At 43.2% G+C, this 13,941-nt stretch overlaps 1 protein-coding gene across 1 annotated transcript in view; it reads right to left on the bottom strand.

Annotated features, from left to right (window-relative positions):
* LOC147705914 (uncharacterized) overlaps positions 1-13,941 on the bottom strand; it is a 582,839-nt gene that overhangs the window by 93,311 nt on the left and 475,587 nt on the right. The gene's annotated exons all lie outside the window — the stretch shown is intronic.

The raw sequence follows: 13,941 nt of genomic DNA, 5'->3' as shown, positions 1-13,941 counted from the left end.
AAAATTGCAGACAGAAATAAATGTATACAGAACTAGACGCAAAAAAGATTTCAGTCTGTGAAAATCAAGTTAGCCTCCTCCTTTCCTTAATTTTTTAGACTCTTGTAAATAAATATTCTGGGGCAGATTTACAAGGAAATGACACATCTGCATAGAGGCATCAGTTTCCTTGTACCAGCGCCAAATGTCCTTGTGCCACCATGGATACACTGTATTTACAATTCAGTGCTCCATGGCGCAAGGATTAACAGATGTGTCAGAAATTCTAACGCATCTGTTGGCCCAAAGGTGACACATTGCTGGAGTTGCTCATAAAGGGATGCAACTCTAGCACTGCGCCACACAGATAGGTGAGTCCCATGCAAAATGCCCTGCATCATTACTTACGCCTGGTCTTAGCAGGCGTAGGGATTCTGACGCAGAAAAGGCGTAGAGTGACACCGTGAAATGTTGTAAATTTCACTGCGTCAGTTCTACATGGCGCAAGGTATAATGTGACGCAGGGCTTTATAAAGTGACGCATCTCCCTGGATGCTTCATGCTGTTAATTTGCTGCATTGTTCGCGCCACCGTTGCGTAAAAAAAGTGACTCAATGGCAGTGCAAGGAGGCGCAAGGGGCTTGTAAATCTGCTCCTCTGAGCTCAAATTATATGTCATCTTGAAATTACATGGGCAAGCATTGACAGTCAAACTCGCTCTCCCCCACCCCATTCCTTCTCCAGATTCAATATTATGCAGCATCAGCTTCCCAGCGTCTCAATAAAGCCTTTTCTACATTCGGAGAGATGAGATGAAAACACATACAGGAGAGAAACAAGGGGCCAGTTGTACTATAAGCATTTTAACGGTCACAAACGCTCCAATTCGGCGCTTGCGAACGTTACAATGCTTTTTCTAATGTACTAATGGAATTTTAGGAATCAGAAATGTTTTTCTTACTCCCAAAACGTGATTGGAAATGAATACCAATTCAGTGTCTGGAAGGGGTGATGTTAGTGTCCCTTCCGAGTCGGTATCTTATGTATCAATGTGTTAGGGACACCTAGAAGGAGGGGGGGTAATGCATTTGCAACAGGGAACGTGTGCCCTAGTGACCCTTCCCCCTTTGTGAATGTAAAAAAAAACACTGAGGGGACCACTTTTGGTACCAGTGACGACTCTTCAACAAAGAAAATAAAAGTGAACTTTTCTTTTTAAACACAGTCCCATTTCCTTCATGGAAAATGGACGGTATTTAATGTTTGTATTTTACGCCATTACAAAGAAATCACAGACATGGAGGTCCACTGGCCCCAGCAGGTCACCAGCCCAGTTCCGGGCTCCAATCAAATGGAGACGCAATTTAATACCTACCTTGTGAATGTTCACGAGGTAGATCGGCATGTGGCTGACCCACTACAATTCAGATTTTTTTAAACTGATCAATTAATGCATAGGTCGGTTCTAAAAACAATTTACACGTCTCAAAAATACCGAACCAGTATTTTGCAACCACAGATCTTCAAACATCTAGCCATGCTTCTCAAATGAAAGAACGCGCTCCTTATTATGTGATTCCACATAATTGAATTGGTCCTATGGAAATCCAGATACATAGATATTATGTCATAACCATTTCCAATTGCCTTCATCTTCTTTCCAATATTTACCTCTGTCAGGAAAGTGCGCAGTCTCAGTGAGCACAACTAAATAAATGTTAGCTAAAGATATACTTATATATATAATATAATATAATATAATCTTTATTTGGCATAAAAAATATGACCTTAAAAGAGACAGTTTTAAAAGACACACACATCAAGTATACTTACTCTGAGTATAGTTGAATGCATGCAATCTGTTAAGATGGTAGCGATGCTTTATTCAAATTGAGACAAAGGCATCCTCAGTCAGGAAAAGAGGCACAAACACAGGGGCAGGGTTGGTGCTTCAGTAAGGGGAACTGTGCTAGCAACCCTCAGGCACTTTATTAATCAAAACTGAAGATGTCAGACCTTGTACTTTCAAGAGCTTGCAGAAGAGAGCCCACCACACAGAAGCAAGAGAAAAAAATGAAAATGTTTGCAGCTCCAGAAAGACATTCAGGTAGATTCTGAGAATCTGGCCCTTTGCGAGCGCTATGTTTGCATTTGGGATTCATCATCCCAAATGCAAAAATCGCAATTCTAGAAATCGCTAAATTGCGATTAATTGCATTTAAGGAATCTCAATTTGAGATTCTTTAAATGCAATTCATGAACCATTTTAAAATTGCGAATTCGCAATCTGGGTCGCTATTTACTGCGAAGTCTAACTACGTGGTAAATAGTAAAAACGTAGACAAAATGCACTTTAGTGCATTTTTCTAAGTTGTATGTTACACACACACATATCCTTTGGACATGTGTGTGCGCAACACCAGTGTACATTACCATGTCAGGGGTGCTACAGGATGTCCTTTGGACACCCTGGCACCCTTGAAATTGCTTCCTTATTTGCGATTCGCTAATTGCTATTCGCAAATAAGGAATAACTCCCCATTCATTCCTATGGGCCTTTAGGCCCATAGGAATGAATGGGAAAGCCATTCCTTATTTGAGATTAGCAATTAGCGAATGGCAAATAAGGAAGCAGTAGAAATCGCATAAAATATTGCGATTTCTACATGAATCCCGTTTTTTTGAGTCTTTAATAGCGAATCCTTAAAATTCGCTATTAAGGACTCGCAAAACATGACCATGATGAATCTGGGGGATTGTGCCTATAAAAATACTCACACATGGAAAGTAAACTCTTGTCTGATGCCAGAGCATTCATTTGCACTAATCTCATACATCAATGTAAAACAATAACAAGTGGAAGCAAAGCTCTCTTTAAGGCCATCATGCTCTGCATCCTTCCCACACCGGATCATCCCATACAAATTTCCATAGGCAAGTGCATAGTGATTAACTACTTTTTTAACAATAATATTGAAATTTGGACACCTTCAATGCCTCCCTCTCCAAAGGTATCTTCCCAGTTCCCACAAGACTAAAAAGACAATTCCACTGCTAAAATGTTGGACCCACACCTTAAGAACCTTGCCAACTACTGCCCAATCAGCAGCTTCCTCTTCTTGGGTCCGTCATTCAGAAGGAAGAGATCTTCTGAACAAAGCAAGGCAATGTTTTACTTGTTAACCACCATTCAGGATTTAGGTAACCATTCTACGAAGAGTTAACAACGATCCATGTGTAATCACACCCTCAGTTCTACTGACAAGCAATACCTTTCATATTGTCTTCCTCTACGTCTCTGCAGCATTTGGCACAACAAGCCGTCATGACCTATTCACCACCTTTGCGTCCCAAATGGTCCTCACCTCCTCTCGAAGCAGTAGTTGCTAGCTCACCCACATTTACATTTAAAAAATAAAAATGAATACGCATGACGTTCCATGTGCAACAAGGCCACATCCTGCCTTAAACATCTATAAGATACTACTTGGGGTAGCACTTGCTAACAATAATATAAAAGGTATCAATATGTGGCTTTCATTAAACTCTTCTTGGATGTCTTATTTGGAAGCAACACATTCTACCAGATTCACTAACTCTCCACCATGCCTAGAAATCCAAAGCTTACTGGAAGCTGAACTCCATAAAAATGGAGCCTCGGTCAGATTATCGCAAAAAAGAAAACAAGCTCAAAAATGACTAACAGCAAAACACCTTAATGGATTCAACAATTAACTGTTAGCTGGAACTGAGCACAGCAATGTCATTTAGGTAGGAGGCGCTGACTTCCTCCAGCCTGGACAGTACCTGGTTGACCAGTCTCTGGACTGTGGCAGGGGCGTTCTTCAAACCAAAGAACATGACACTGAACTGGCATTGCCACTCTGGAATAGAAAAAGGAGACCTCTCTCTTGCCCCATCAGTAAAGGCAATGTGCTAGTACCCAGACGTTAGATCAAACGTACTGAGATACCGGGCAACTCCCAACCGATCAATGAACTCATCAGCTCTGGGGATGGGGTGCACGTCAGTCCTAGTGATGGCATTGAAACCACAGTAGTCCACACAAAACCGGAGTTCAGGAGTAGCACCGGGTACAGCAGCTTCCGGAACTGGACTAGCCCTGGGGCTGCTGAAGGGCTTTGCTGTTATGTTCCCCAATGCACCCCAATCTAGGCATAGGTAGCTACACGGCCTTTCATCTACATGTATCCTACCTTGATTGATTGAATGATTGATTGATTTATCATTTTATAGAGCACGCGAATGCCCATGGGCGTCTTGGCGCTATTACCTTGCTCTGAATAAAGGTTCTAGCACTGACCTTTTACCCAGTTATATGCCAAAATAAATATCAAACAGTTTCCTAGAAATTGGCCTGATTTATTATTAAGGTTCCCCATTTTCAGTTTTTAACAATTTTGACAGATTTATATGGACAGAAAAACATTTAAGTTCCTGTCTGTATGTATTTTTAAATGTGAATAAAAACTAAAATTGGTTGTTTTTCAGTGATTCTAAATGCTGTCAACCATGACTGCAAGGCCAATAGCTGTGCGGATTAAACAGGCAAAAGGGGTTAAAAAAAAAGGAATTGAAGTAAAAATCCTTAAACAGCAGTTTCATTCTAAAAATTGGATGTTTCCTTATAAGTGCATATTACATCATCTGAGTGTGTTTAAATCAATGAAACCTGGCAAGCGTTCAGGCATGAGTGTACATTAACTCGTTAACTACATGTAGAAATATACACATTTCAGCTCCATTTATTTCACAAAATCTATAATAAATATGGATAAGTACAGTTAAAATGAGCAAAAATTAAATATGGGTAAATACCATAAAATAGGGAGCCCTATTTCTTATGCATGAGGTTTCTTAGAAAAGTCTGTGTACATGAGGTACATAACAGCATGAACATACTCTGTGTAAAAGTCATGGCCATCTTCATCCTATGGCAAAAGAACAGCTTTGCATATTTGCAGGTATTCATCTAGGCTCATGTGCATAATCATATTCACAATACATCGATTAAGTAAGGAACCATGAGGCCATCTTCATTGTACAAAACAAAGTGGTACAAAAGGGGGTATGATGGACAGAGCATTGCTTGCTTGAATCCAGTGGCAAAGTGAGCAAGGGACTCACGTCTGAGCATACTCTGCCAACTTATGGCGAACAAAGTGGTACAAAAGGGGTGGTGATGGACGCGGCATCTGAACCAATCAAACACTCACACCCAGTCAACAGATCTGGGTTTAATCCATCACCGTTCTTTAGCCCACTCTGCCACCCAAGTTCAGACATGGCCATATGCAAATTAGTCCGACCCTGTGCCTCATGGGAACAGTCCAGCCCGAACTGCCAAGCCATGCCTTCCCTGGACCGGAAACAAGCTTCCGAGCTTTAGAGGTGCCCTCCCACACATCACAATAAATGCAAGACTTGGTCCTTGCTGTTTACACACCGCATTCAGACATTGATACATTGCAGGCAGTAGAATTACGCACACTTTACAGAGACATAATTAAGCTGTACAGAAACCTTACACAGTTCGTAATGCGAACAATTACTATTCAACCTACAAAGGTTACTCAAGCTGGTCAGCCACAAGGGACTGCAACAAAGATAAGCACACCTACGCTTAACGCAGTCATGGGATGAATGCCCACTAGACGTGAGCATATGCCTCTCTGGATAGCACAGAAAGTAACATAGCTTGAGGCAGAATTCCACATACAGGTCCGCTGGAAAAACATAGAATACTAACAATTTGCTTGCCAACGGGCATAGCTCTCCCAATGGAGGAATGTACTTCTTGGGGTACAGTCTTTGATGCCGTTTATACCAGAACTCAGGTTCCACCTCAATGCCAGTTATACCAGAAGTATTGAAGCAAAAAACAGAATGAGTACGGGCCAGAACCTGCCCTGGACTTAGGGATAAAATTGATAGGGAATTTTGCCCAAGTATCAACAATTATGTTAGGTAACATAAAAGAGGAGCCAGTGGCGTTGGCTGTATGCCAACACCAGAGGGAAACCATTCAAGCGCAATAGGAACGTGAACTACCGAGAATTATCAAAGAAACCTATGTTTCGCTGGGTAGACTGATGGTCCTAAAAAGGATAACTCAAAGCAACAACCTGATTCTTCTAAAAAGAAATGGGAGAACAAACAATCACATAATGAATAGCAGAATGTACCGCAATCACGGGGTGGGTCTCCTCAACAGGAGCCTTTTGAAAAGAAGTACAATCTTAGGAACCGTGATAATATTAAAATCCTGACAGGTATCAGGATACTGACAAAGTTCATCAAAAGACTCGGAGAGGAGAGGACAGTCAGGACACAGATCAGAACAGCGAGTAAAGCTGAAAGACACACATCGCACTTCAGACTACATTACCAAACAAGAATATAAATCAAAGCTAAACCTCAGTTTAAAAAGAAGAAGGAAGTAGGCTTTAAAATAAGAAATGACCAGGCTACTGAGGACTCTGCTTGTGAACAGGGAATGGGCTCTGACGATGCTAGACAGTGCAGCAGAATTAACAATAGCATGCCAGAATCTGATGGAATTTCTGGTGATAGCAGCGTTGAATGAACATATCACAGTGGAAATACCTGACATGAGGGTAAGTGTCCCACATCGTCTTTACGAAATTACCCTCCAAATGGAAGGGGATATACCCAGGAAAGTGAAAGGTCTCTTTTGGGGGAACCTGGCATATGGTTACAACATTCTCTTTGCTGAACGAGATTGGCAGCCTGAGATAGTTATAGAGAGCCCAAAGGGAAAAGAGGTAATTTTACCTGCTTTTTCTGACCTTGTTCCAGAGTCACTTAAACATTCATACTCGCAGGAGTGGGCATTAGCGCTTGCTCCCCACTTTACCGCAATCATGTAGGGTGGGATGCTGAGTCACTTCATCATGAAATCCCACTAAAAATTACTCCTACTCGACAGAGGCAGTACCCAATAAAAAATTACACATAGAAACAGGTAAGGGAGATCTTAGATCAACTTGAATACCACGGTGTGATTGTAAATTGCACCTCTTCTATGATTAATTCTTTGTTTCCAGTACTGAAACCCGACAATTCATAGGGCCCGATTCACAGAACTAACTTAAGACAAAATCCTAAACTTACTCCCATTTTCATATTCACAGAAGTCACTTACTCATTTTGGTATTCACAGAAGACACTTACTCATTTTGGTATTCAAGGAAAGTAAGGAGTCCTAACTTTAGGACTCCTAAATGCCTTCTGTGAATACCAAAAGTCTAAAAGTTAGGATTTTTCTCAATATAGTAGTAGTAAAGTTAGGACTCCTAACTTTAGGACTCCTAAATGCCTTCTGTGAATAACGAAAGTCTTAAAATTAGGATTTGTCTCAATTTAGTAGTAGTAAAGTTAAGACTCCTAACTTTAGGACTCCTAAATGCCTTCTGTGAATACCGTAAGTCTTAAAATTAGGATTTTTCTCAGTTTAGTAGTAGTAAAGTTGAGAAAAATCCTAATTTTAAGACTTTTGGTATTCACAAAAGGCATTAAGGAGTCCTAAAGTTAGGAGTCCTAACTTTACTACTACTAAATTGAGAAAAATCCTAATTTTAAGACTTTTGGTATTCACAGAAGGCATTTAGGAGTCCTAAAATTAGGAGTCCTAACTTTACTACTACTAAATTGAGAAAAATCTTAATTTTAAGACTTTTGGTATTCACAGAAGGCATTTAGGAGTCCTAAAGTTAGGAGTCCTAACTTTACTTCTACTTAATTGAGAAAAAATCAAATTTTAAGACTTTCGGTATTCACAGAAGGCATTTAGTAGTCCTAAAGTTAGGACTCCTAACTTCTGTGAATACCAAAATGAGTAAGTGCCTTCTGTGAATACCAAAATGAGTAAGTGCCTTCTGTGAATACCAAAATGGTAGTAAGTTTAGGATTTTGTCTTAAGTTAGTTCTGTGAATCGGGTCCATACTGTATAGTTTTAGACTATAGGCATTTGAACACATGCAGCAAAAACATTTGTAGTACAAAATGCACACAGTGCCGCATTAAGGAATAACATTGTGCAGAAAAAATACATAACAACACTAGATATCTTAAATGGGTTCTTCTGCCAGAATATAGTGCCCGGAAGCAGCTATTTGACAGCATTCTTGGCCCTAGGTATTCACCGCCAATTCTGTAGACTACCCCAAGGGTATATGAATAGCCCGGTGTTGTTCTTAGCAAGAGTAACAGAGTTCCTTCAAAATTGTGATGAGGAGGCATTGTCCTATTTAAATGATATTTATCTGATGGACGATTAGTTATTGGAACACTTGAACAAGGTGAACAACCTAAGTTTGGAGTTTGCCTCAGTGGGCTCCAAATTTAGTTTAAAAAATCAAAAATTGCCCACCTCAGTGTCCTATTTTTGGAATATTTGCCATCATGCCATCAAGTGAAAGAAAAGGTCTGGCAGCTAATTTTTTAGAAAAATGTACCTGCTCCAACCTCCAAAGACTCTGAAAGGCCTACAATCCATTCTAGGATTCCTAAATTGTTTCAGACCTTACACTTTGGATTACGCAGAAAGGGTTAAACCTTTCTATGAACTAATCAGACCTGATTTTTGTAGTCCAACATTGGACACAAAAACACACAGAAATTCTCCTTTCTGTTCAAGCTGACATGATAACTTCCAAACATTACACACACGTGTGAATACCACAAATTTGGTGATCTGTGTAGTCATGGGTACATCAGGGCACACCTTCAATGAAGGCAAAACAGTATCCATTGAATACAAATCTCATTGGACACAAATGCTGAAATGTATTTTGAATCAACAGAATAAGAACTGACAGCAGTACAAACTGCTGTAATGAGAGAAATAGCACTAGTTCAGGGTAAACGTATAAGTGTTGTGACTCGGGTACCAACCTTAGAAGGTTTTACCAAAGGAAGTGTTCCAAATACAAAAGCACTGCATCCATAATGGATACAAGGGGCTAATTTTCTCACTGCAACTGATGTAGACTTCAAATTGGTTCTACATTAAAAACACAAGCCTTTCTACAGTACGAACAAGAATATCCTCTCCTGAATGAAATAATGCCTCTAGATCAGTATGAATACATTGTTTACACTGACAGATATGCCAAACCTGCCATAGGAAGTAAACAGCAATACTGCGCAGCATGTGCAATTGTGAAGGGACATATGCAGGACGGTAAGTTCCATCCTTGCAATACCCAGACATAGTCGCTAGGAGATTGCACGGCACAGCTGGCAGAACTAAAAGCCCTGATACTGGCACTACGAAATATGGATCAGAAATTTCCCACACCCATTGTGTGCAATTCATTTTACTGTTTCCAGTCATACAATGAATATCTTCACTATTTGGACCAGAATGGGTTTTTAGATTCCAACGGTTGCACAAAAAAGCACAAATTGCTGTGGGAACAAGCCGTAGAGCTGAAAAATGGCTTGCCATTGGCTCATGTAATACACACATTGAGTGATCAGTGTGTTGACATTGGCATTGAAGGGAATTCATTGACTGATAAAGCTTCCAAGGCGACAGTGCGACTGCTTAGATTGTTGAAATCACTTGTTCTAGCACGAGAATAGAGGGACAAATCGCATTAGCTGTCAATGCTATCCGCAATAACAGCTCAGCCTTGCCAAATGTTTTCCACTGAAGTACTCCTACATGTTAGATGCAGAAAACATTCTATATGCGCAAATTCCAGGTGTGGAGAATAGGGCAATATCAAATATGGATCACAGATTAGGATTTAATCTAGCTGCAGACGAGGGTCTGGATTCAGCACATGCAGGTATTGCTGCAACTGTTTCATTATTAAAGTTACTGGTGGCCAGCTCTTACTAAACAGACCAAGGGTTATGTCCTGAAGGGAGACATCTGTCAGCAGATGAATGGTTCCACTGTAGCACGTCCACCACAAACACCATTATTGATATCATACAGACCTCTCCCATGTGTCTATTTGGACCACTGCAGCCCCTTACAATCTGATGGGGCTTACAAGTTCATCTTGGTGGCAGTGGATTCATGCTCTAGATTCCTGTGGGTTTGGCCTCAGTGCTCGGTTGACGCCCAAACTGTTATAAAGGATTTGCAAGTCTTCATAGGGACATACAGAATTGCACATTATATTTTGACCGTGGCCCTGTGTTTAGGTCACAGGCTTACAAAGAAGCTATGGGAGGTTTGGGTGCAGACAAGGGTCTGGGTTCAGCACATGCAGGTATTGCTGCAACTGTTTCATTATTAAAGCAGCGTTATTAGTGGCAAGCTCTTACTAAACAGACCAAGGGTTATGTCCTCATGGGAGACATCTGTCAGCAGATGAATCGTTCCATCGTAGCACGTCCACCACAAACACCATTATTGATATCAGACAGACCTCTCCCATGTGTCTATTTGGACCACTGCAGCCCCCTAAAATCTGAAATGGGCTTACAAGTACATCTTGGTGGCAGTGGATTCATGCTCTAGATTCCTGTGGGTTTGGCCTCAGTGCTCGACTGACGCCCAAACTGTTTTAAAGGATTTGCAAGTCTTCATAGGGACATACAGAATTTGCACATTACATTCCGACTGTGGCCCTGCGTTTAACTCACAGGCTTACAAAGAAGCTATGAGAGGTTTGGGTGTGGGCTTGCGGTACTGCTCCCCATATCATCCCTAAGGAAATTTGGTTGTGGAGAGGAAGAACCGAGACTTAAAGCAATTCTTAACAGCTAGGGTATTCAACTTGAGTGGCAGTTGGGTCAATCACCTACATGGGGTCCAGAGGGTACCTAACAACATGCCAAGAAGTTCCTTACAAAGTCGTGTTCGGGATTAGAATGTGGGTACCTGACCGCAACTGTGGCAGCAGAGTGGCGGATGTAAAACCATTTGACATCAATGATTGTTTAGCTGTTTTACAGGAACTCAATGAATTCTAGGCATGTCAAAGCAACGTCCAAGTAAAACGTACCACCACTGGAGAAGTAAAAGTTGTTCTGGCAGGACCTGCCAGGGTCCCAAAGATTGGGGATCTGGTCAGAGAAAAGATAGTGGACAAAAAAGAATTTGGGCCATCTTACCTGTAGCTGTCCTGGCTGTCCAAGGAACATAAGCAGTAGTTCTTCAGCCCCTTGACGGTAAGAAAGAAAAGCCACTTGGGGGCATACCTGTTGCTCCGGACGCCGCCACCGCCGAGAGTCACTTAGAGGCAGCCATCAGTGTCAGGTAGTTTGGTCTGCCCTGTTCCCATGATGCACTGGGCCAGGGACAGACTAATTTGCATATAGCCAGGTTCTGAGCTGGGATGGTGCAGTGAGCTAAAAAACGGTGATGGATCAAGCCCTGATCTTTGGACTGGGTAGGAGTAGTCTGCTTAATTCAGATACTCTGTCCATCACCACCCCCTTTTCTGAATCATTTTGTCCACCATAAGCGTGGAAGGGTATACTCAGATGTGAGTCCCTTGCTCATTGCACCATCAGGATTCAAGCAAGCCGGGCCGAAGACGGCTGTAATGCCAGAAACCGGTCCCCGGAAGCTTGTTTCCTTCCCAGTATAAGAATTGGCTTGGTAGTTTGGTCTGCCCTGTTCCCATGATGCACTGGGCCAGGGACAGACTAATTTGCATATAGCCAGGTTCTGAGCTGGGATGGTGCAGTGAGCTAAAAAACGGTGATGGATCAAGCCCTGATCTTTGGACTGGGTAGGAGTAGTCTGCTTAATTCAGATACTCTGTCCATCACCACCCCCTTTTCTGAATCATTTTGTCCACCATAAGCGTGGAAGGGTATACTCAGATGTGAGTCCCTTGCTCATTGCACCATCAGGATTCAAGCAAGCCGGGCCGAAGACGGCTGTAATGCCAGAAACCGGTCCCCGGAAGCTTGTTTCCTTCCCAGTATAAGAATTGGCTTGGTAGTTTGGTCTGCCCTGTTCCCATGATGCACTGGGCCAGGGACAGACTAATTTGCACATAGCCAGGTTCTGAGCTGGGATGGTGCAGTGAGCTAAAAAACGGTGATGGATCAAGCCCTGATCTTTGGACTGGGTAGGAGTAGTCTGCTTAATTCAGATACTCTGTCCATCACCACCCCCTTTTCTGAATCATTTTGTCCACCATAAGCGTGGAAGGGTATACTCAGATGTGAGTCCCTTGCTCATTGCACCATCAGGATTCAAGCAAGCCGGGCCGAAGACGGCTGTAATGCCAGAAACCGGTCCCCGGAAGCTTGTTTCCTTCCCAGTATAAGAATTGGCTTGGTAGTTTGGTCTGCCCTGTTCCCATGATGCACTGGGCCAGGGACAGACCTATTTGCATATAGCCAGGTTCGGAGCTGGGATGGTGCAGTGAGCTAAAAAACGGTGATGGATCAAGCCCTGATCTTTGGACTGGGTAGGAGTAGTCTGCTTAATTCAGATACTCTGTCCATCACCACCCCCTTTTCTGAATCATTTTGTCCACCATAAGCGTGGAAGGGTATACTCAGATGTGAGTCCCTTGCTCATTGCACCATCAGGATTCAAGCAAGCCGGGCCGAAGACGGCTGTAATGCCAGAAACCGGTCCCCGGAAGCTTGTTTCCTTCCCAGTATAAGAATTGGCTTGGTAGTTTGGTCTGCCCTGTTCCCATGATGCACTGGGCCAGGGACAGACCTATTTGCATATAGCCAGGTTCTGAGCTGGGATGGTGCAGTGAGCTAAAAAACGGTGATGGATCAAGCCCTGATCTTTGGACTGGGTAGGAGTAGTCTGCTTAATTCAGATACTCTGTCCATCACCACCCCCTTTTCTGCAACACGCGCAGCCAGCAGCGCCAGGAGGCGTACTAAAGCCGGCACAGCCCTCGGTGGAGCGGTGGACGCTATCAACTTGGGGGCATACCTGTTGCTCCGGAGGCAGCCATCAGTGTCATCGCCGTCCCGGGACCACAACTCCCGGCAGCCCCAGCAGTGCGACGCAACACATGCAGCCAGCAGCGCCAGGAGGCGTACTAAAGCCGGCACAGCCCTCCGCGTCGCGGGCGACGCTGGGCTGAGCCTGGGCAGAGGGCGGGCCATCTGTGGCCATTAGGGGCCAGAAGAGGCCGGGCGGGGCTACCCCCTTAAGGCGCACAAATGGGTAAGCGGAAACAAGTGTGTAATGAGGGGGCCGGGGGCCAGAAAGCTAAAGTGCCCAGGAAGGGAGAGACAATAATTTCTTAACTGACATCATCTGTGGGAGTGATCAGCAAGTAAATTGCCAACGCTGAAAAAGAGCTAGGCCTGTTACCGTCAGCAGGGGGCGAGCCTGACCTTGGCGCAGATGTTGTTACACAAGACACTGTACCCCCGCAGCTGGGCCCTGAGGCTGATTCCGGCTCTTCCCTAATTCATGTCCCAGAAACGAGTGTATGCACCCAGATCCCGTCGCCCCATAAGGAGGATACCCAGAGTGTATCAGGGCAACAAGGAAATGGGGGCAGGGCCGCAAAGAAGTGCCAAAAGAAGACCAAACATACTAACAATTGTCTCATAGACATGGATGACGAGATACTAAACAGACTTAGCCTGAAAATTGAAGGTCTAATTGACTCACATCTGGAGCCTGTCTTGACAAACATCGCGAAACATATAGTGGACACTTTAAATACATGTGTAGCGGGACTATTGAAGAGATGTAATGCAATAGACAAGTTTATTCAAGAACATTGCAGTTCGCGGAGTCCAGCACCCGCTATGGAGATGCCAGGTATTACTAATTCTAGTCAGATAAACATTGCTGCGACTAGTGTTTCGGGGAATCCCCTCTCAAATGTCAATACCCGGTTGTAGACATGGTACCCACCGCAACTGGTAATAATAACATCCACTGCCCTAGGGCTTCGACATCAGAAAAGGCCATTAGGCATAGTGTAGTAGTTCCACATCAGCCTGCTAAGGAGTCC

Source organism: Lissotriton vulgaris, chromosome 7 (genome assembly GCF_964263255.1).
Source record: "Lissotriton vulgaris chromosome 7, aLisVul1.2, whole genome shotgun sequence".
Lineage (NCBI taxonomy): Eukaryota > Metazoa > Chordata > Amphibia > Caudata > Salamandridae > Lissotriton > Lissotriton vulgaris.
Note: the sequence above shows the minus strand (reverse complement) of the source record. Positions and strands in the feature narration are given on the sequence as shown.